Here is a 21,437-nt window from a genome sequence, read left to right as displayed (position 1 = left end):
AGCTCTTAGGGTCATTTCTGGGTTTGTTTGGCTTTAGAATGGCTACAACAGTGGCCTTCTTCCACAGCAGGGGGACTTTGGCATCAGAGAGGCATCGTGACATGAAGTGTCTGAGCCAGTCATTAAGGCGAGGGCCAGTGTGTAACAGTTGTTCTGGGTGGATGTTGTCAGGGCCAGGGGCTTTCCCATGCTTGAGAGTGCCTAGTCCTTGTTTCATTTCGGAGATGGTGAAGGCTGCTGTGAGACCGCGATCAGCAGATGGGCTGTTTCTCATTTCTTTCAGTTTGTTGTTGACATCGCGGGAGAAGTCCTTGTCAGGGAAAGGGTATCTTCCGTTGTTGATGAGAGTACGTGCTATTGCATCTGGCGTGATGGGGCAGGTCTTTTTCTTGGTTGTCCTCCCAGTGAGTCTGTTGATTAGTTGCCAAGCTTTCCGGCTTGAGTGCGTGAAGTCGATGCTCTCACAGGCTTCCCGCCAGCGTGCCTTCCGCGTATCGTCAAGGTGGGACTTCAGCTGGGCTGCCACCTCTGCGGCATGTTCAGCATTTGGGGAGTTTTGGAGAGTCTTGTGGAGCCGTTCACACTCCTCGTCCCATCCTGGGATGTACTCTTTCCGACAGCCTCGTGGGATGGTTGCTTTTGATGAAGCACTGACTGCCTGGAGGAAGTCACTATAAGCCTTGTTGATGTCCGTGGTCCATGGGCAGGGAAGATTGGCTGCTAGGTTATCTGTCTCTTCCCTATAGATGTTCCAGTTTGCCTTGCGGAAGTTCCATCTTTTTGCTGGGCGTGTCATGGTTGGAGTCACTAGGGGTGTGCCTCTGATAATGATAGGTCTATGGTGGCTGTGAGGAAAGCTGTCCAGCACTAGCCTTTCAGGGGCCTCAGAGGAATCACTTTGCCACCATGCAAGGTCTGGGTTGGTTGAGGAGTCCCATCGACTGGAGTGGAAAGTGGCAGGTTGACGTCTGTCAAATAGCAGGTTAAGGTCGAGTTCTGAAGCCCAGTTGCATAGCTCTTCGCCATTCGGGGTGCAGTAATTATATCCCCAGTCAGTGTGCTGGCAGTTGAAGTCGCCGGCATACAGAACCGGAGACGGTGCGTGGGGAAGGTCATTGGGGACAAGCTGTGTAGGAGGAGGCTTATAGACATTGATGATGTGAAGGCCTTGCACCTTAATGTGGTGCCATTGGACGGCAGCGTTCTCGGCGCAGGTGGCAATGACGCTGCAGTCTTTCACACAGGATTTCACATATGTCGCAATACCATGATGCCGGCTGCCTGTAAAGGCGAGTAGAAGGAAGCCTGGAATGCTGGCACAGGGCTTGTCTGAGTCTAAGAGATGTGTCTCTTGGAGGAGGATCACAAGTGCTTCATGCTGCGAGGCAAGATGATGTATGACATCTCTCTTTGCAGGAGTGAGGCCCTCTACGTTGAGTTGTAGGACCCCAGGAGTAGGCATTGTCATGTGAGGTCATGCAGTAATATACACAAATTGGAGCAATATATACAATATTTACAAAGGAGTTCACAAGAGTTCCTCGATGGACAGGCTAGTAGTAGCGTGTACAGAGACTCGGGTGTCTCAAGAAGATCAGATCAGGTCAGGAGACCGAAAGGTATGCAACTCGTTAGCCGTCGGACGTCGAACGTTTCCAGGATGGACCACGTGGAGGTCAGTTGCTGTGCCACCCCGTATGGTATGTGTCTACGCGTAAGACAAGACAATGAATGGTACATAGGCCTAGAGTACACAAGACAATTTACACTTCTCTGTATAGAGACCAGTTGTGACGATAACATTAACCTTTGTTAACAGTTACAGTCATACACATTCAATCAAGCTTTCAAACTGTCAAAATTGTATTTTGATACTTTAATCAGGTTATTACCAATGACGGGAATGCTCCATAATATTAATGCTAGTTGAGAGTACTAGCCTTGATGGGTCTGATGAGCTAAAGTTATTCAAATGCCTTCTAGTATATCGTGTTACTTCCGGCAACTGGCCTCATAGAATGTGAATGATATCTCAGTGTGGCAGGTCATTACGTTTACCTGACCGTTGTGCCGATCTTCAAGAGTCACATTCCTGTCCAAGGGACTGTTGGATGTCAGCGTGAAAGATGACTTTGAGCTCTCATAAGCATCTAAACGCCGTTCTGCTCTCCACAAGTGGCAGGGGATGACACAGTAGAAAAAGACCATTGCGGGAACAAGTATGCCATAATTAAGTACTAAGGTGGCAACTCGGTATTTCTTGTAACTTCCGACGGGCGAGCAATGCTTGGTGTGCACGTTGTATCTGAACTCGTCCGGCCAGCCTGTTGCCACTGTCAGAGCGAATATGAAACCCATCGTCCACGATATGGCAATTAAGAGACCGATACGAAGTCGTTTTGGCGGGGTGCGATGCGGTGAGCAAACGATAATTAGGAATCGATCAAATGCGATAGACAATATGAGTGGACGATTGGTGAATGTAAACCAAGTCGAGAGAAAACCATTAATCTGTAGGGAAACGTGAAAATACACACTCGAATGTCTTATTTCTTGAACTACACAGTCAGGTGTCACATTGTGTTTGACTGACGTTTGGCATAACATTTCGAATTACAAATAGTATGCCAGCCTACGATTTTCCGGTGATAGACTTAATGATGAGGTAGTTATCCTAAAATACAAGGTATTACTGCATGTGACTCAAGTCCTCTGAGGATAAACGATGATAGAGGATTGAAAGTTTTGATACGGTGCCTTGTTGTTTTCCGTCCAGACCTGAGGATATAACCTCAAAGGCCAAAAGGAGGCGTTGTTTTATCCCTCTCAAACGGAGTATGAAGGGGTACCAAATTGGAGCCAACGTATAGTCGGTAGGTCGGTCAGTGTGTCGGTCCGCTATGAGAGTCCAAAATTTGCATAGTTTCAAGTTACTGAAACGATTTTTGGCGCAAATGATGACTATGGAGTATAAATGTGCAAAACATTTTTATGGCAATGGTAGCCGCGACAATTTGCTCAAAAGTGTGCAGCGAAAGACTTTCATTCCTCTACCATTGTCAACGTCTTCCCTCCCCCTTTTTTTTCCTTTGAAAGCAGGAGTATATTGTATATAATTACACATTAATGTTGTCACTATAATGGTTTCATTTTGCGCTTTAGAAAAGGTTAAAAGAGATTATGAGTCTCAATCCCATTACCTTGCATACTGTCCCATGTGACTCCAGGAATCTTCCTTCGTCAAAGATAGACGCCATGGAGAGTGTCATGCTAGCAAGGGCCACGCCCAGATCCGCCACAGCGAGGTTCAACATTAGCAGATTGTGGAGGTTTTGTCTCAGGTTGCGCGTGCGCAGTATGACGACAATCGTCACGGAATTGAAGGACAGCGCGCAAAAGAGGATCACGGATAAACTGTGAGAGAGGGATTATAATCAAATGATAAAAACTAACAAAGTATGCGTGACATAAGGCCTTAAAATTGTATACATGTGTTCATGTCTGTATAAAAATGTATATAAGTATATGCTTTATACATTTTTCATGTATTTGTTTGTGTGTATGCGTTTGTTTTGAATAAGACTATCTTTACGCATTTGATGAGTACAATGTGAATAATGATATTGATTTGTAATTTCCTGAATTGTGAATAAAGTGTTTCTGGAAGGGATAAATGATAATTGGACTAACAAAGAAGATTCCAGAGATTGTATAAATGAATTGTGTTCATGAGATCTTATGAAACAGAAATGAGAGAGTGTGCTTAAGTTGTTCGATTACAAAGTCAGGAGAAGAGAAGTTTAAGATTTACAGAAAAAAAAAGAACACGAAACCATTTCTAGATAAGTCACATGATTATTCTTGGTGTTATAATTATAGAGTGAGCTCGAAGGAAGAATAGTTTCAGGAGGTGAAATAGAAGTAACAATATTATGAACCAGTTCTGCTGTACATTAGGAGAAGAAGCGATATTTTTATGTTATTGAATACGCAAATATTTAATCAATATATAAGTACGAGTTTCCAAAATGTGATCTTAATTCATAATCTATTTCTATGAAGAGCATAGGTCTTACATTGAAAGAGGGGAATTTTATTTGATTGAAAATGAGTAAGTTTCCTTAAGTATGTGAAAGTGAAACAACAGAGAAAATGTGCTTTGAGATTTTGAAAGAATGAACGGAAATATCACAGGGTGGTGACGGGTGTACTGTGTAAGTGAATTTGACATTTTAGCCTGGACTAGAAAAAAAAATCAGCTTTTTCTTGAGAAACGAAAACACTCAGATTTTCACCAAACTTGGCAGGTAGCATCCCTAGGGTAACAGGATCGGAATTTGTCCAATGAGTACAATACCCACTCCCCCCTCCCCCTCCTCCCCCGTAGTTTCAGGTTTGATCATGGCAGATTTGGGGGTGTCGGGGTCCTGTGGGGGAAGACCAAATTAGGGTCCAATCCTCACATTTTGTCTTCTTCTTCAAAACACGAACCAACTTGGCAAAAATTATCGTCTGCATGGGTGACAGAATTTATATTTGCACAAATGGGCATCATAATCCCCCCCCCCTCCCCCAATCGTCTGCAAGAATGCATGGAAGGTGAATGTACTTGTCATTATCAGGTTATCAGCTCTAGATCTCCGGGTCTTGTGCTTTCCTACTCTTCTACTTTGATCAATGTAAATATTCAAGTTGCATTCGTGTTTTAACATTGTGTTTATCATGCTATCAGTATCATTGTCACCGTTAATATCATTTTCCCTAATGTATTGTCATCATAACATTGGCAATAAGAATTTAAAAGAAATCAGACTATTGGTTTCCTCTTAAAATCTCACTATTTGAATTCATGGTCTGTTACTACTTTCTAGTGAGTGGGTGGAGTAGATTGGGTAAAAAATCATGTATTGAATTCAAAAGGATCATTATTTCTGTTACCTTGATGATTTTGAAATTTTTTTTGCAATATTACTGACAGGTGACTCAAGTGTTCTGATGGTTGTATCTTTTCCTTTGTTTAATGGGCACACACCAAATGATATAGTCATTTTTGGCACCTAATAATCAACTTGCACGTGGAATTTTTGACTATAGAAGCTATCTAACGACCAATATGTACGAGCGTCTGCAAAGATCCCAACATAGTATTGTGGATCTGAAACACACTTCAAAATACATTTCTTAAAGCGAGTTGCACTTCTTATCTTACCTCAGTGCCTGTAGGGGTTTATCCTCATTTCGCTCTCTGCTTTCACCAGTAGATAGTGTACTGTTTGTTATATCCATTGAAACAGGTATTCTCGTGTACAGAGAGGCAATCGTATTGTGATCTTCCACAAGATGAAAGTCAGAAAACACTGAGCCAAACGGACGAATTGGCGACAAATTTAATGTGTACGTGTTGAAACATTGGATGACACCTTCGAAGATGCGCGTGACATGAATTTGATTAGAAACTGGAGACACATAGGAGGTTACTAGGAAAAGAAGGAGAAGTATTTGGACAAGATGACCACGCATCTTATGAAGATTTTAATTGCGGCATGACAATGGCATATACAAATGTATATGTGACAATCGTGAAGTAATTGAAACCATTCCCTGAATGAACATTATATCGTTAATGATCTTTAATGTTGTTCCTCACAACCTCTTCTTCACTTCAGGAAAGATGTAGTTCAAATTAAATGGCCTGTCTCAATGGACACGATGGAGGAGACGTCGACGCATCGCCACGACGACTCGCGCAACTCGAACGACTCCGTGAAGGGCGACTTCCAAGACGTCTCAAAACAAGGTGATGTCTTATTTGCCCAGAAGTCATGGAGACGGCGACGCGTCGCTGTGACTTGGCTGTGACTAAGAAGACGTCGCGGAGACGTCTCCGAGACTTGAAGCTGGAGGCTGGCAGAAGTTTCAGTTAAAAGCACAGAAAAAAAAAAGATTCTCTTGCGACTCTCCAGAGACAAGGCTATAGTCTCCAGGAGACGTCACCTGGTTTCCATCTATAGTCTTCAAACAATGAGATACCCACTTTAAACCTGGGAGAATACAGCGGAATAAATTGCGTGTAATATGGACGTGTTTTAGCAGGTTGAATGTTTACTTGAATGGTGTGAAGGTATATTTTGAATGAATTTGAGAATTTTCCTCTCCCATACCTCCTGCATGCATGTGTATACTTGTGCAGAAATCTGCTGTAATTTGGATGGATTATACATGTAGTGCGTACGTATACCATTCCGAGTAAAGATTAGAAATACTTATGTCGCAAACTGACATTTAGAAATTCAGAATTACAATACGATAAACTTTTCTTGAATAGCTTTATGATATTCTATTACATTTTTTGTTGTTATTTCGATATACAGCGTGTCCCAGAAAAAACGAAACCGAGTTTCATTGCAATTCTTTGCGATCATAATTACATATTTGCTTTATGCGTTGTACATGTACATGTACATGGATTGAAAGATACTGAGTACACTTCTCTTCTTTCATTTGATGCACAACTCATTGTTCAAAACTCGTGCATGACTGAGTTAGAACATTAGACAGTAGTGCTACTGAATTTTCATTTGCACGAGCAAATGTCGACTTTGAATGAGTTTTTCAGACTTTTTCAGCAATCCCTTGCAAAAAAAATAAAATCATAGCCTTAGTATCCATTCTTTTTCCTTTCATATGATATCCCATGCGTCAAAAATGATCAACGCCTGCTCGAGAAAACAGAATTTGAAAATTATATGCTTCCATTTTACCCAGATGGATAGAGAGTAAATAAGGAGCCTGTTAGCTTTCCCGACATGCCCAACTTGGCAGATAACAATGGCTTTCATGCTCAATGAATTTACACAAACATGAAGGGAGGGGGTAAAATAGATTGTTACTGACGGTTCGGTTTTGAATAAGGTCTTAAATTAGCACATGATCATGAGCTTGCCTGACCATGCAGCTAACTACAGAGCAAAGGGTGTTCATCAGCGAAATGTTTGGGAAGGTGGGGTGGGAGAAACGGACCGAAAAAAACCTTCCGAGCCCCCCCCCCCCCCCCGAAAAAAAGACGACTTTCTGCCCTGCACTTGCACCTTTGAAATGTTAGAAACGCAAGTTCAGTGATAAATAAAGTGATGTACCCTCTCTTTCTACTTCACCTCCCCCTTCAAAAACTTAAAAATCCTGTCAGTGATGAAGGACTAACCACGCGTGATCGAGGGAAATGTAGAGAGGAATGAAAACAGGGAAATATGTTTGAGGTACAAAATCATCAAAATGTGTATCATTGTTGTAATGTTGTTTCCCATAGCCATTAGACTGCGTGCAGCCTGAGCATACTCACGATATTAGTCTTCAATAATTTTGGTTATGTCTCATAGCTTATTCTAAATGACAACAAAGGGCTTTCTGTCTCATACAGCATTCTCTGTAAATACCTCCCCCCCCCCCGAACAACATTCACCGTAGCACTGCGGTTGTTTTGTGTGAATTCAATGGTGCAGATGAGCCCATTATCTAATGCTAAGTCGGGAGAGCTGAATGCTTGTTTTTCGACTATCAGTAGAATCGGTAGAAATGAAGCATGTTTTCATGCAAATTTTTCTCAAGCATGCGTTATTCATATTTGGCACGTTAGGTCTCATATGAAAGAAAAAATATGAATATTTGGCTAATGAACTTTGTTTTTCGAAAACGTAACGTTAAAAGTCTGAAAATTTCACTTAAAGTCATAATTTGCGCGTGCAAATGAAAATTTGGTAGCCCCACTGTTCATTGTTCTAACTCAGTCATGCATGAACGATTAACATTAAGTTGTACATCAAATGAAAGATGAAAAGTTTATCTTTCCACTGATGTATATCTCATAAAGAAAATGTATGATTTCGAGGGTAAAAAGTTGCATGGAAACCCGGTTTCGTTTTTTCTGGGACACGCTGTATCTCGGAAGAAAAGAATAAGAGATGCTCTTTGCTTGAGATGATATGGTAAGATGACATCGGGTCAAAACCTTATGCTTCATGTGAATGGAGGTTATTACTATTCTGGGGTTGACAAGATGACAGCCCATTGAACGGCAGATTAATTCATGTGTGGTATATAATGCGTTAATTATGTGAAGTACGTGAATAAACCATAGAAACAGATGTCCTGTGTGATGTGTTTTTTTTTTCAACCTGATGGTCTATTATAGGAATGAATTTTGTCAAATGTTTTACCGAAGTCGATACCCATTGATGTCGATTCTTTTAATATTATTTTCTGCAATATACAAGATTACCTGAAAATTTCTTATGTTTATGGTTAATTCTTCGAGATTTGCTTTTGTTCATGTTGTTCCTGTTCTTTGCACGTTTACGCGTTATTTAGCGCTCTATCTCTTTGGCCTATCGAATATGACACCTCGTTAAGTCGACACCTCCCAGCACCGCAGACGGCGCGCCAACTTCCACAGCTCGTCGCGCACGCGTCGATTCATGCAGGAGTACACCAAGGGGTCCAGAACAGTGTTGCAGTATGCCAGCCACATAGTGAACACGCCGAACCAATGATCATCGTTGACCCAGTTGTAGTTTGAGTGGAACAGTATGTATGGTGTCGAGCATATGATATTGATTGAAACGAGGACGGCTCCTACAAAAATGAAAACATGAAAATGGTAAACTAGTAATCTGACTCTGTAAATAAAATCTACTTAATGGACCGAAAATATAGATTGAGAAAAATATCCAACTTAAGTCACATGGACAAGGTCCTTGTTAACTTTGCCAAGTAGAAAATCACTGTCGAGCTCAAAAGGACTTAGAAAATTAGCAAAACGAATGAATATTCAGCCGAGTGACTTGGGTCTGACGCTGACGTTCTGATGTTATTACACGTACTGTCGTTTATTTGAACAAATGTGATTCTGGATGGTTAAAGGGGTATCTATCCAAGATTCACGGCTCCTGATACTGACTCTGTATCTTAAATTTCGTTTTAGAATGTTAAAATTATGGTAAAATCTGAAGTGACGAAAAGACAAAAGAAAATATGCTCTCTCTTTACTTCATTTCATCACAGATTCGCCCTTCTTCCGTGCCTATATTCTTACCCACTCTTGCCACTCGACTGTGAACTTGGTAGCCATGACGTCGACTCCTTGGGACTGCCTTCCTGTTTGTAGTGACGTGTGACACAGGAACATCATCCTCCCTGTTGCCATGGTGATTGGCCTCATCACTGACGAAGGATGAAACATCAGTGGATGTGCGCGTCACCGACTCCGTCTGATCAAGGGAGTGTGAGATAGGAACAGACACAGGTGACGAAAGCATGAAAACTACACCCTCAACCCACGGTAACTCGTTTACAACTGAATGACGATGATTGAGATAATATAACAAAAGAGATCAGATGTTGGGACTGGGGGGGGGGAGGGATGTTTGACCGCCTGCTTCAAGCGAAACGGAGTATATAAACACCAAGTATACCTGCACTGCTGCAGCTCCAGCCTGGTGCGGCCATGAAAATCAAATTCATTTAGTACATTGATTATGACAGCATCACTAAACACGTTGTAACCATTGAAGTGTGTATGACAGGTGTCTACACGTAAGTCAAGACAGTGAATAGTACATAGGCCTACGGTTTAATATTGAGTACACAAGACAATTTACACTTCCCTGTATAGAGACCAGGGCCCCGTTTCATGAAAGTTGTCAGCCCTGACAAGTTGTCAGTCTCTGACAACTTCAGTAAAATCATTGGTTTTGATTAGCTGAGAAGCTCTGGTGTCTGATTGTTACCATGGCGATTGTCAGTAACTGACAGCTTATCAGTTCTGACAACTTTCATGAAACGGTACCCAGTTGTGACGATGACATTAACCTTTGTTAACAGTTACAGTCATGCACATTCGATCAAACTTTCAAACTGTCAAAATTGTATTTTGATACTTTAATCAGGTTATTACCAATGACAGCATGGGCTCCATGATATTAATGATAGTTGAGAGTACTAGCCCTCGGATGGGTTTGAAGCGCTTAAGTGACTCAAATACCTTCTATATTGTGTTACTTCCGGCAACTTATTAGCTGCATATAGAATGTGAATGATATCTCAGTGTGGCAGGTCATTACGTTTACCTGACCGTTGTGCCGATCTTCATCAAGAGTCACATTCCTGTCCAAGGGACTGTTGGATGTCAGCGTGAAAGATGACTTTGAACTCTCATAAGCATCTAAACGCCGTTCTGCTCTCCACAAGTGGCAGGGGATGACACAGTAGAAAAAGACCATTGCGGGAACAAGTATGCCATAAGTAAGTACGAAGGTGGCAACTCGGTATTTCTCGTAACTCCTGACGGGCGAGCAATGTTTGGTGTCCACGTTGTACCTGAACTCGTCCAGCCAGTCTGTTGCCACTGTCAGAGCGAATATGAAACCCATCGTCCACGATATGGCAATTAAGAGACCGATACGAAGTCGTTTTGGCGGGGTGCGATGCGGTGAGCAAACGATAATTAGGAATCGATCCAATGCGATAGAGAATATAAGTGGACGATTGGTGAATGTAAACCAATTCGAGAGAAAACCATTAATCTGTAGGGAAACGTAAAAAGATATACTCGAAATAATGTCTTATTTCTTGAAACTACACAGTCATGTGTCAATGTGTTGGACTGACGTCATGAATATTTGGTACTACATTTCGAATTACAAATAGGCCAGCCTGCGAATTTCCTGTGATAAACTGAATGATGATGTGGTTGTACTAAACCACAAGGTATAACTACAGGTGAGTTGGAGACATACCTCAACCTCCAAAACGAGGCGTTTGTTACATCCCTGTCAAACGGAGCATGAAGGAGTACCAGCTAGGAGCCAACGTATACAAGTATAGTCGGTTGGTCGGTGAGTCTGTTGGTTCGCCATGGGAGTCCAATATCTACACAGTTTCAAGTAATTGAAACGATTTTTTAACCTTTTTCCCCTTTGAAAGTAGGAATAGGTACACACTGTCACTACACTTTAAGAGAGGTTACAAGAAATTATGGGGCTCAATCTCATTACCTTGCATACTGCCCTGTGTGACTCCAGGAATCTTCCTTCGTCGAAGATAGACGCCATGGAGAACGTCATGCTTGCCAGAGCCACGCCCAGATCCGCCACAGCGAGGTTCAACATTAGCAGATTGTGCAGGTTTTGTCTCAGGCTGCGCGTGCGCAGTATGACGAAGATCGTCACGGAATTGAAGGACAGCGCACAAAAGAGGATCACGGAAAAGCTGTGAGAGATTATAATCAAATGATAAAAGCTAACAAATTATGCGTGACATAAGGACTTAAAATGTATACAATCAAATGTGTGGATGTCTGTATATAATTGTACATACGTATATGCATTATGTTTTGTGTATTTGTTTGTGTGTACGTGTATGTTTTGAATAAGACTATCTTTACGCATTGATGGACAGAGTGTAAATCATGATATCGATTTGTAATTTCTTGAATTATGTTATTTCGTTGCTTGTGAAAGTGAAACGACAGAGAAAATGTGCTTCGATATTTTGAAAGAAATACCACATGGTGGTGGCGGGTGTACTGTAAAAGTTAATTGACATTTTGGCCGGTACTAGGAAAAAAAAAAGGAAAAAAATCATCAAACTTGGCAGGAAGCATCCCTATAGGGGGACAGGATCTAAATTTGTTCAAATGGGCACAATGCCCCTCCCCCGTAGTTTCCCGTTTGTTTATGGCAGATTTTTGGGTGTCCGGGCCCTGTGGGGAAGACCAAAGTAGGGCCCACTCCTCACATTATTGTCTTATTCTTTAAAACACGATCCAACTTGGCAGAAATTAGCGTCTGCATGGTGATAGAATTTATATTTGCACGAATGGGCACCATATACCCCCCCCCCCATAGTCTTCAAGAATGCAAGGAAGGTTATTACACTTACTTGCCATTTTCAGGTTATCTGCTCTAGATCCCTGGGTCTTATGCTTTCCTCCTCTTCTACTTTGATCAATGTAAGTATCTGAGTTGCATACGTGTTTTAATATTGCGTTAATCATGCCATCAATATCATTGTTACGGTTAATATCATTTTCACTAATATGATATATTGTCATCATATTGAGGCTGTCAAAGAAATCAGACTATTGGTTTCCTCTTAAAATCTTACTACATGTACTTGAATTCATGGTCTGTTACTACTTTCAAGTGAGTGGGTGGAGTTGATTGAGAAGAGAATGATGTATTGAATTCAAAAAGATCATCATTTCTGCAGTCCCTGTGATGGTTTTGAAACTTCTTGTGTCATAATACTGGCAAAGGACTCAAGTGTCCTGATAGTTGTATCTTTTCCTTTGTTTAATGGGCACACACCAAATGATATAGTCACTTTTGGCACCTAATGTATAATCAACTTGCACATGGAATTTTAGACTACAGAAGCTATGTAAAAATCCCAACACAGTATTGTGGATCTGAAACACACTTCAAAATACATTTCTTAAAGCGAGGTGCACTTCTTATCTTACCTCAGTGCCTGTAGGAGTTTATCCTCATTTCGCTCCCTGCTTTCAAAAGTAGATGGTGTACTGTGTGTTATATCCATTGAAACAGGTATTCTCGTGTACAGAGAGGCAATCGTATTGTGATCTTCACAAGATGAAAGTCAGAAAACACTGAGCCAAACGGACGAATTGACAACAAATTTAATGTGTACGTGTTGAAACATGGGATGACACCTTTGAGGATGCGCGTGACATGAATTTGATTAGAAACTGAAGACACATAGGGAGTTACTAGGAAAAAAAGGAGAAGTATCTGGACAAGATGACCATGCATCTTTAGAAGACAATGGCATATAAAAATTTATATGTGACAATCGTGAAGTAATTGAAACCAATCCCTGCAAATGAACACTTATTGTCAATCATCTTTTATGTTTTTCTTCACAACCTCTTCTGCACGTCAGGAAAGATGTAGTTCAAATCCAATGGCCTATGTCAATGGAGGAGACGTCGCCGCGACTCGACCAACTCGAAAGACTCCATGAAAGGCAACTTCCAAGATGTCTCAAAACAAGGCGACATCTTGCCCGGAAGTAGTGGGGATGTCGCTGCGACTAATGCCCCAGTCACACAGTGCTTTACGATGGATTACGTCCGCCGCGGATGGATACGAATGAGTGGACGCAGGGGGACGCAGCGTGGACGCAGGCATCCGCAGGGACGTATGTAGACGTAACTGCCCGTAACTCATCCGTAAAGAAACGCAAAATGACGTCGCCGAACCTGCGAAATTTTGAAATGTTCAAAATTTCGCAGAGGGACGCCACGGACGCAAACTTACGCAAGTAACCGTAACCAAACGTAACTATCCGTAACTGAACGTAACTATCCGTGGCTTGGACGCAGACCATCCGCAAAAAAAATTTAACTCCCGTCCGTTTGCGTTCGCTTACGTCCACCGTAAGTATCCGAAATTAACCGCAAGTTAACATATCACAACAGTTTCCTCCGCTTACGGATATTTACGGACAGCTACGGATGTTGCGGACAATTGCGTCCTTCGACGTTTTCCGTTTTCCACTCGCATGGGAACACAGAGACTCGTGGGAAGCCACACAACTCGTGTTGCCAAGCTGCAGCGCCTTTACCTGAAGGAATGCTACAACACAGTCGGAGCGGTGGAGAGGCAGAACTGCATAGTCAAATTATGAAATTTATCCCGCAATTAATGGTCATTTTAAGTGGCACCCATATACCATGTATACTCATGACATCGGTTGACTCTTGGTGCTGAACTTTTTTTCTTGTACTCTTCGAATGTATATTTTTCGAAAAAAGCAATGTTTTGAGTAGGGGATGGGGTGACAGCATTTTATTAACTTTTCTGGCCGGGGAAGGTGTGGGACAGGGGCAACTATATAAAATGAGAACGAATTTAGTATTTCTCTATAGTCTTACCCATGCACTTTACTATCGAATGTGTATTACATTTTTTTTTTATATAATACTACTACTACTAGTACTACTACTACTAGTACTACTACTACTTCTACTACTACTACTAATAATAATGATAATAAATGACATTTATATTGCGCAGCTACTATAATGATATACTCAATATACTGCGCATTACAAAATGTCATGCATACAAGAAATTCAAATAGAAAATACATTACTTCAAGAGATGACTTGATATTGTACTTGGGTGTGGGAGCGGTGTTTGAAGGTTTTAATGTCCTTTTTTTCTGTAAATTTTATAAGCATTGCTTTATGATAAATATCTCCTTAACATAACCCAGTAAGTCATGAATATCGCTGAACAATGACAGCGTAACTACAATTGTGACCGTGCACCTCAAAACGAACATAAAGTCGCACACACTGATTTTGCGTGAGGACTGAAAATAAGTGAAATGGGTCAACCTAGCCGAACTTGACTTTTTCATATTTTCTGAAAGAGACTCTAATGTTTAACTTTTCGATCTATATTGTATTTTATTTGTGGTATAGTGATGTTATATGTGACCCTGCACCACAAAACACACAAAAAGTCGCCACATATGAAATTTTAGTTGGGAGCATGTTCTGAAAGAGCAGACTTTAAGCTTTAAAATGATGTATTACTCAAATCAAATGGACTCTCCTAACCTATCTAAATATTGGAAAGAATTCACACACTCAGAAAAAATGTAAACTGAGAAAAGAGGCTCTGACGTAGAGTGTCTATTCAAGCCGTGATGGTTGTGCGATGAATGGGACAAAAAACAGGATGGATACCACCGGAGTAAAAACAATGAGGGCCATCAGATTGAACTGAAATTAATGATGATGATGATAATGATAATAATAATAATAATAATAATAATAATAATAATAATAATAATAATAATGATAAGGCCTTATTTACCCAGGGTAGCCAAGTCAAGATCGGCTCGGTGGACCCATTTCACCTATTTTCAGTCCTCACACCAAATCAGTGTGTGCGACTTTTTGTTCGTTTTGTGATGCGCAGTCACATACATTCTTTACATTTATGACGTTTATTCATATTTGAGTTGCACAAACAAAATTCAAACTTCAAGTTCAAAATTTCATATATCTTTTATCATTGTAAAGTAAATTAAAGGATTACGATATTTTCACAACTTGTACGTAATTCAATTTCAGTTTTCCCCAGTGTACAATGTAAGACAGTTCAAAATGTGATAACCTTGCTGTCATAATACACTGACTTAGCAGGGATCGTAAGAGAAAACCAAATTGTCCATAATTATTCATAGCAATCTGTAACTATCCGTAGCTATCCGAAAAATGCGCAACTCTCCGCAAGTGTTCAGAACTATTATGTGCCAATTCGTAAGAATATCCGCAAGTGGACGCAAGTATTCGCATCTGGTCGTATCTGTCCGTATCGCCCGCATTTTTTGCCCGCATGTTTTGTACAAATTTCTGGTGACGGCAAAGGATCCGCGGGGGTCCGCGGAAAAAATGACTTTTTTGGACGTAACGCCGGACGCAGAGCATTATGTGACTGGGGCTTAAAGCCTAGCTCACACCTTTGCGTTTCGAGCTTGCGTTCAGCTGCGTTTTGCCCGAACGCAGTCTAACGCAGCCCAACGCAGCACTACGCAATGAAACGAGCTAATACGAGGTCAATACGCATACTAACGCAGAGGCTTTGCGTTCTAGCTCGCTAGTTTGAAATTTTTTCAAACATCCGCAACTGAACGCAAGATCAAAATCCATACGAGCTAAAGCCCCAGTCACATAATGCTCTGCGTCCGGCGTTACGTCCAAAAAAGTCATTTTTTCCGCGGACCCCAGCGGATCCTTTGCCGTCACCAGAAATTTGTACAAAACATGCGGGCAAAAAATGCGGGCGATACGGACAGATACGACCAGATGCGAACACTTGTGTCCACTTGCTGATATTCTTACGAATTGGAACATAATAGTTCTGAACACTTGCGGAGAGTTGCGGATATTTTCGGATAGCTACGGATAGTTACAGATTGTTATTAATAATCATGGACAATTTGGTTTTCTCTTACGATTCCTGCTAAGTCAGTGTATTATGACAGCAAGGTTATCACATTTTGAACTGCCTTACATTGTACACTGGGGAAAACTGAAATTGAATTTCGTACAAGTTGTGAAAAAAATCGTAATCCTTTAAAATTTGCTTAACAATAGTAAAAGCTATATGAAATTTTGAACTTGAAGTTTGAATTTTGTTTGTGCAACTCAAATATGAATAAACGTCATAAATGTAAAGAATATATGTGACCGTGCATCACAAAACGAACAAAAGGTCGCACACACTGATTTTGTGAGAGGACTGAAAATAGGTGAAATGGGTCAACCGAGCCGATCTTGACTTGGCTACCCTTGGTAAATAAGGCCTTATCATTATTATTATTATTATTATTATTATTATTATTATTATTATTATCATTATTATTATTAATTTCAGTTTAATCTGATAATCCCCTCATTGTTGTTACTCCGGTGGTTTCCATCCTGTTTTTTGTCCCATTCATCGCACAACCAGCACGGCTTGATAAAAATTAAGCGCTTGAATAGACACTTGTACTTCAGAGCCTCTTTTCTCAGTTTACACTTTTTTTAAGTGTGTGCATTCTTTCCACTATTTAGATAGGTTAGGAGAGTCCATTTGATTTGAGTAATACATCATTTTAAAGCTTAAAGTCTGCTTTTTCAGAATATGCTCCCAACTAAAATTTCATGTGCGGTGACTTTTTGTGTGTTTTGTGGTGCAGGGTCACATATAACATCACTATACCACAAATAAAATACAAAGAGTAAGAAAATATTACTTGCAGTCATGGAATAGACAAACTGTGGTTACGCTGTCGTTGCTCAGCGATATTCATGACTTACTGGGTTATGTTAAGGAGATATTTATGATAAAGCAATGCTTATTAAATTTACAGAAAAAAAAAGACATCAGAACTTTCAAATACCCCTCCCACACCCAAGTACAATATCAAGTCATCTCTTGAAGTAATGTATTTTCTGTTTGAATTTCTTGTATGCATGTCATTTTGTAATGCGCAGTAGAGTATATTATCATAGTAGCTGCGCAATATAAACGTCCTTTACTTGATTATTATTATTATTATTATTATTATTATTATTATTATTATTATTATTATTATTATTATTATTATAAAAATGTAGGGCCTAATACACATTCGATGGAGCGTAAAGTGCATGGGTAATACTATAGAGAAATAAATTCGTTCTCATTTTATAAAGTTGCCCGTGTCCCACACCTTCCCCGGCCAGAAAAGTGAATAAAATGCTATCACCCCATCCCCTACCCAAAATATTGCTTTTTTTCGAAAAACATACATTCGAAGAGTACAAGAAAAAAAAGTTCAGCACCAAGAGTCAACCAATGTCATGAGTATACATGGTATGGGTGCCACTTAAAATGACCATTAATTGTGGGAGAAATTTCATAATTTGACCATGCAGTTCTGCCTCGAGCAGAATTTGTGGGAGAAATTTCATAATTTGACCATGCAGTTCTGCCTCGAGCTCCACCGCTCCGACTGTGTTGTAGCATTCCTTCAGGTAAAGGCGCTGCAGCTTGGCAACAGGAGTATTGTGCCTTCCCACGAGTCTCTGTGTTCCCATGCGAGTGGAAAACGAAAAACGTCGAAGGGAAGGACGTAATTGTCCGCAACATCCGTAGCTGTCCGTAAATAGCCGTAAGCGGACGAAACTGTTGTGATACGTTAACTTGCGGTTAATTTCGGATACTTACGGTGGACGTAAGCGAACGCATACGGACGGAAGGTAAATTTTTTTGCGGATGGTCTGCGTCCAAGCCACGGGTAGTTACGTTCAGTTACGGATAGTTACGTTTGGTTACGGTTACTTGCGTAAGTTTGCGTCCGTGGCGTCCCTCTGCGAAATTTTGAACATTTCAAAATTTCGCAGGTTCGGCGACGTCATTTTGCGTTTCTTTACGGATGAGTTACGGACAGTTACGTCTACATACGTCCCTGCGGATGCCTGCGTCCACGCTGCGTCCCCCTGCGTCCACTCATTCGTATCTATCCGCGGCGGACGTAATCCATCGTAAAGCACTGTGTGACTGGGGCATAAGACGAGGGACAACCTACTAATGCGAGCAAGGACGAGCAAGGGCGAGCGACAACGAGCTGCTTAACGCAGGCCAACGCAGCTTTACTTTGAACTGCGTTTCACTGCGTATAGTTACGATACCTGCTCGATCCACCTCGACTTTCCTCGCTTTAGTTCGCGTTACCTCGCTTTACCTCGCATCACCTCACTCTACTCCTAGTACTCTGCTCGCATTAGCAAGGACCGTTGCGGATGTAACTCGCTTCATTGCGAATCTAGCTCGTCCGTCGCTCGCTCCCCCTCGTTCATCCTCGCCTTACCTCGTTCCTCCTCGATCCTGTTCGATGCTGCTCGCTTTAGCTCGCTATGACTGCGTATACATCTGTTCATACAAAATCTAGTTAGATTTAATTAGAATTCACTTAGTTGACTAAGAAACACAATATGCGTATCAAATCATGAAGCTTTTGGAATGATTGTGTGCTTTCAGCAACATCAGATTCAAACATATCAGTTTTTAAAAACACCTCAAACTGAGTTTCCCGCTGTTATTGTAGGTTTTGTGGAAAATCTTTTTTTTTTCTCAGAATTGTATTACCACACAATGTATATTGCTGGAAAGTAATTTTTTTAACATAGTAATATGCTCTGTTCAGTCCTCCGACAATTGCAGGTAGTGAGCAAGGTTGTCATTCCTGTTATAGTGACCGTAGGCAAGCCATTTTGAAATAACCTGTAGTGAAGATAATGTCCTGACCCAAAGCGACATTAAGGGTGACCCTATAAGGAAAAGTTGACTTCAGACCATGAAAACAACATTCAGAATCGATTTCATTGACCCAGAAAACCTATAATACAGATTTTGAAAATTATTGTGAAATGTTTACCTTTTTAAACAATGGAAGTGACTTTTGAATTTCAGATGGCGGCCATATTGGATTTGGCCAATGTGACCTCAGGGCGCCCTTCTTGGCGCCCATCAAAAATTGAAATAGTATGGTTTTGGCAACACGTGTGCCAAATTTAGTGCTTTTTAAAGAATTTGAACCAAAAAGTCGTTGTGCTCCCCCCCCCCCTAACTGTAAAATGTCAAAAATTATATACCAGTGAAGCTCTCTACGAGCTTATACGCAGCAGGGCAAACTGATACGCAGCGGATCGAGCCGGAACGAGTAACAGTCGAGTGGATGAGCAGTGAAACGAGGAGAAGCGAGTTCATGCGAGCTGCTACGAGCTAGTGCGAGATGCTACGAGCTAATGCGAGATGCCAGCGAGCAACGAACGAGTGTACACCCGCAACGGGGCGAGCAATCTTCGTACTGAATCGCACTGTTACGAGCAAAAGCGAGCTGGAGCGAGGTGAAAAGCTAACCAAGGCAACCGTAGGCAACCATTTTGTACAAAATATACGAGCTACAACCCAACAATGTGACTGCTACAAAATATTTTGCCGTGGAGTGCTGCGTTAGGCTGCTTTAAGGCTGCGTTCGACTGACGCAGCTATACGCAGCTAAAACCGCAAAGGTGTGAGCTGGGCTTAAGGGCGGACTCACACTGTGCGATTTTTGGTGGTGCGACATCGCAAAGTGTAAATCGCAGTAAAAATCGCACAGTGTAAGTCCGCCCTAAGAGGACGTTGTGGAGACGTCTCCGAGACTTAAGCTGGAGGCTGGCAAAAGTCTTCGTTAAAAGCACAGATTAAAAAAAAAAATGATTCTCTCGCGACTCTCTGGAGACAAGGCTATAGTCTCCAGGTGACGTCACCTGGTTGCCATCTATGTACCTGTATAGTAAACGTTTAATGCTGACATGCCACTTCAAATTGAAAATTGCAGTTAATTCGCCTATATGGAGGCTAATATCTGTGTTATGTATGTGTGCTCTCTACTCTTAGTAATGTATGTCCCTCAGAGCATGGACAACCACGTTTGATTGAAGCTGTGTATGTACACATGCTTTTAATTCTTAAGTTAACTGTACTTTTCATCGTATACGGTCTACTAATGTATACTGAAGATCATTTGTAACTTCTGTACATGGCTTGTTATGTAACGTCCTGTGGAAGAAGAAATTTAAATGAATTGAACCGAATTGAATTAGAATAAGTTGTCGACATATTACTTGTTGAAATATATGCTTGTATACACTGTCAAGCCCAGCCACGCTCACACGCACACAAAATCAAGTCCGCATCGAACTTTATTTTGAACCGAACTTTTAACTCAGTACTTATGTAGTATTATATCCTTATTCTGTAATTGTGACAGTCAATATATAAGTGTAATATACATTCTTATACGTTTAGGTAATCACACAAAAAGTGACTGTCAGTGTGATGAATGTACACAGTAATTATCATTGTTACGGCTTGGCCGTTGTAGATGAACGATGCACAAGAGGATCTCATTGAAAAATATAGAGGCGAGTTATTGTAGGCCTGTATAGTTTCCAGTTTCACCAGGTCAAGTGGTTTAAAGTCGCCTGAGGAATATTCAACTGCCTTCCAACTCCCCATATCCCTCATCCTTTGCTGAGATAAAGTTCAATTCAGGAACTGTTTCTAATATTCATACTGACAATTATTGTATATCTAGGACAAAACCAACGCAAGGTGCAGTAATACACTATACCATATGTTATACATATTTGAATTCACTCATCCGGGTTCCAAATTCGTGACCCCTTCATTCCCTAGCTTGGCCTATATAAATTAATATTGCAAAGTGCGTGTTGCTCGACCTGTTTTCCCTCTTCGAGCTCCTCTCTCTGTCTACTGAAAGGGATGATTTAGTTTTTGTGGTGAGATGGGGCTTCAGGTCTCCGACTTCTTGGTGAGATAATGAGAAATCTCTTTGACCAGAGGTTTTGTTAAAATTGATTTTGAAATGGCGGAGATATCTAAAACAAAGCAATCCTAATAAAAGATGGAACTCACCTTTAATTACGATGACTTTATTTCACTTTGTTTTAGAATATTTCAGTCATTTCAAAACCAGATTTTATCAAATATACTTTGAATTCCTCTTAGAACTGCATGTATCTCACAAAAAGGTAAAAGCTGAATCCCAATCTCAATCAGAAAATATATCATTCCTTTAAAATTGCCCCTCAGTCCACTTCTATCGAGACCAAAAACATCGCCTTTGTTTTCTAGAGATTACGTGCTCTAGTGAAGATTCCTGTCATATTGTCACATGCTAACTTCTTGTTTGGTCAGGGAACTTATGACACCATGCCTTTTTGATTGGACTTTTTTTCCTTCCTTGTTTGTGGAATTGGAACAGTATTGCTTATATATATTTGCTTGTTCTTTATGGAGTGACAT

Source organism: Diadema antillarum, unplaced genomic scaffold, assembly GCF_040938485.1.
Source record: "Diadema antillarum isolate AM-2024a unplaced genomic scaffold, OU_Dant_1.0 seq00000053_RagTag, whole genome shotgun sequence".
Classification (NCBI taxonomy): domain Eukaryota; kingdom Metazoa; phylum Echinodermata; class Echinoidea; order Diadematoida; family Diadematidae; genus Diadema; species Diadema antillarum.
Note: the sequence above shows the minus strand (reverse complement) of the source record.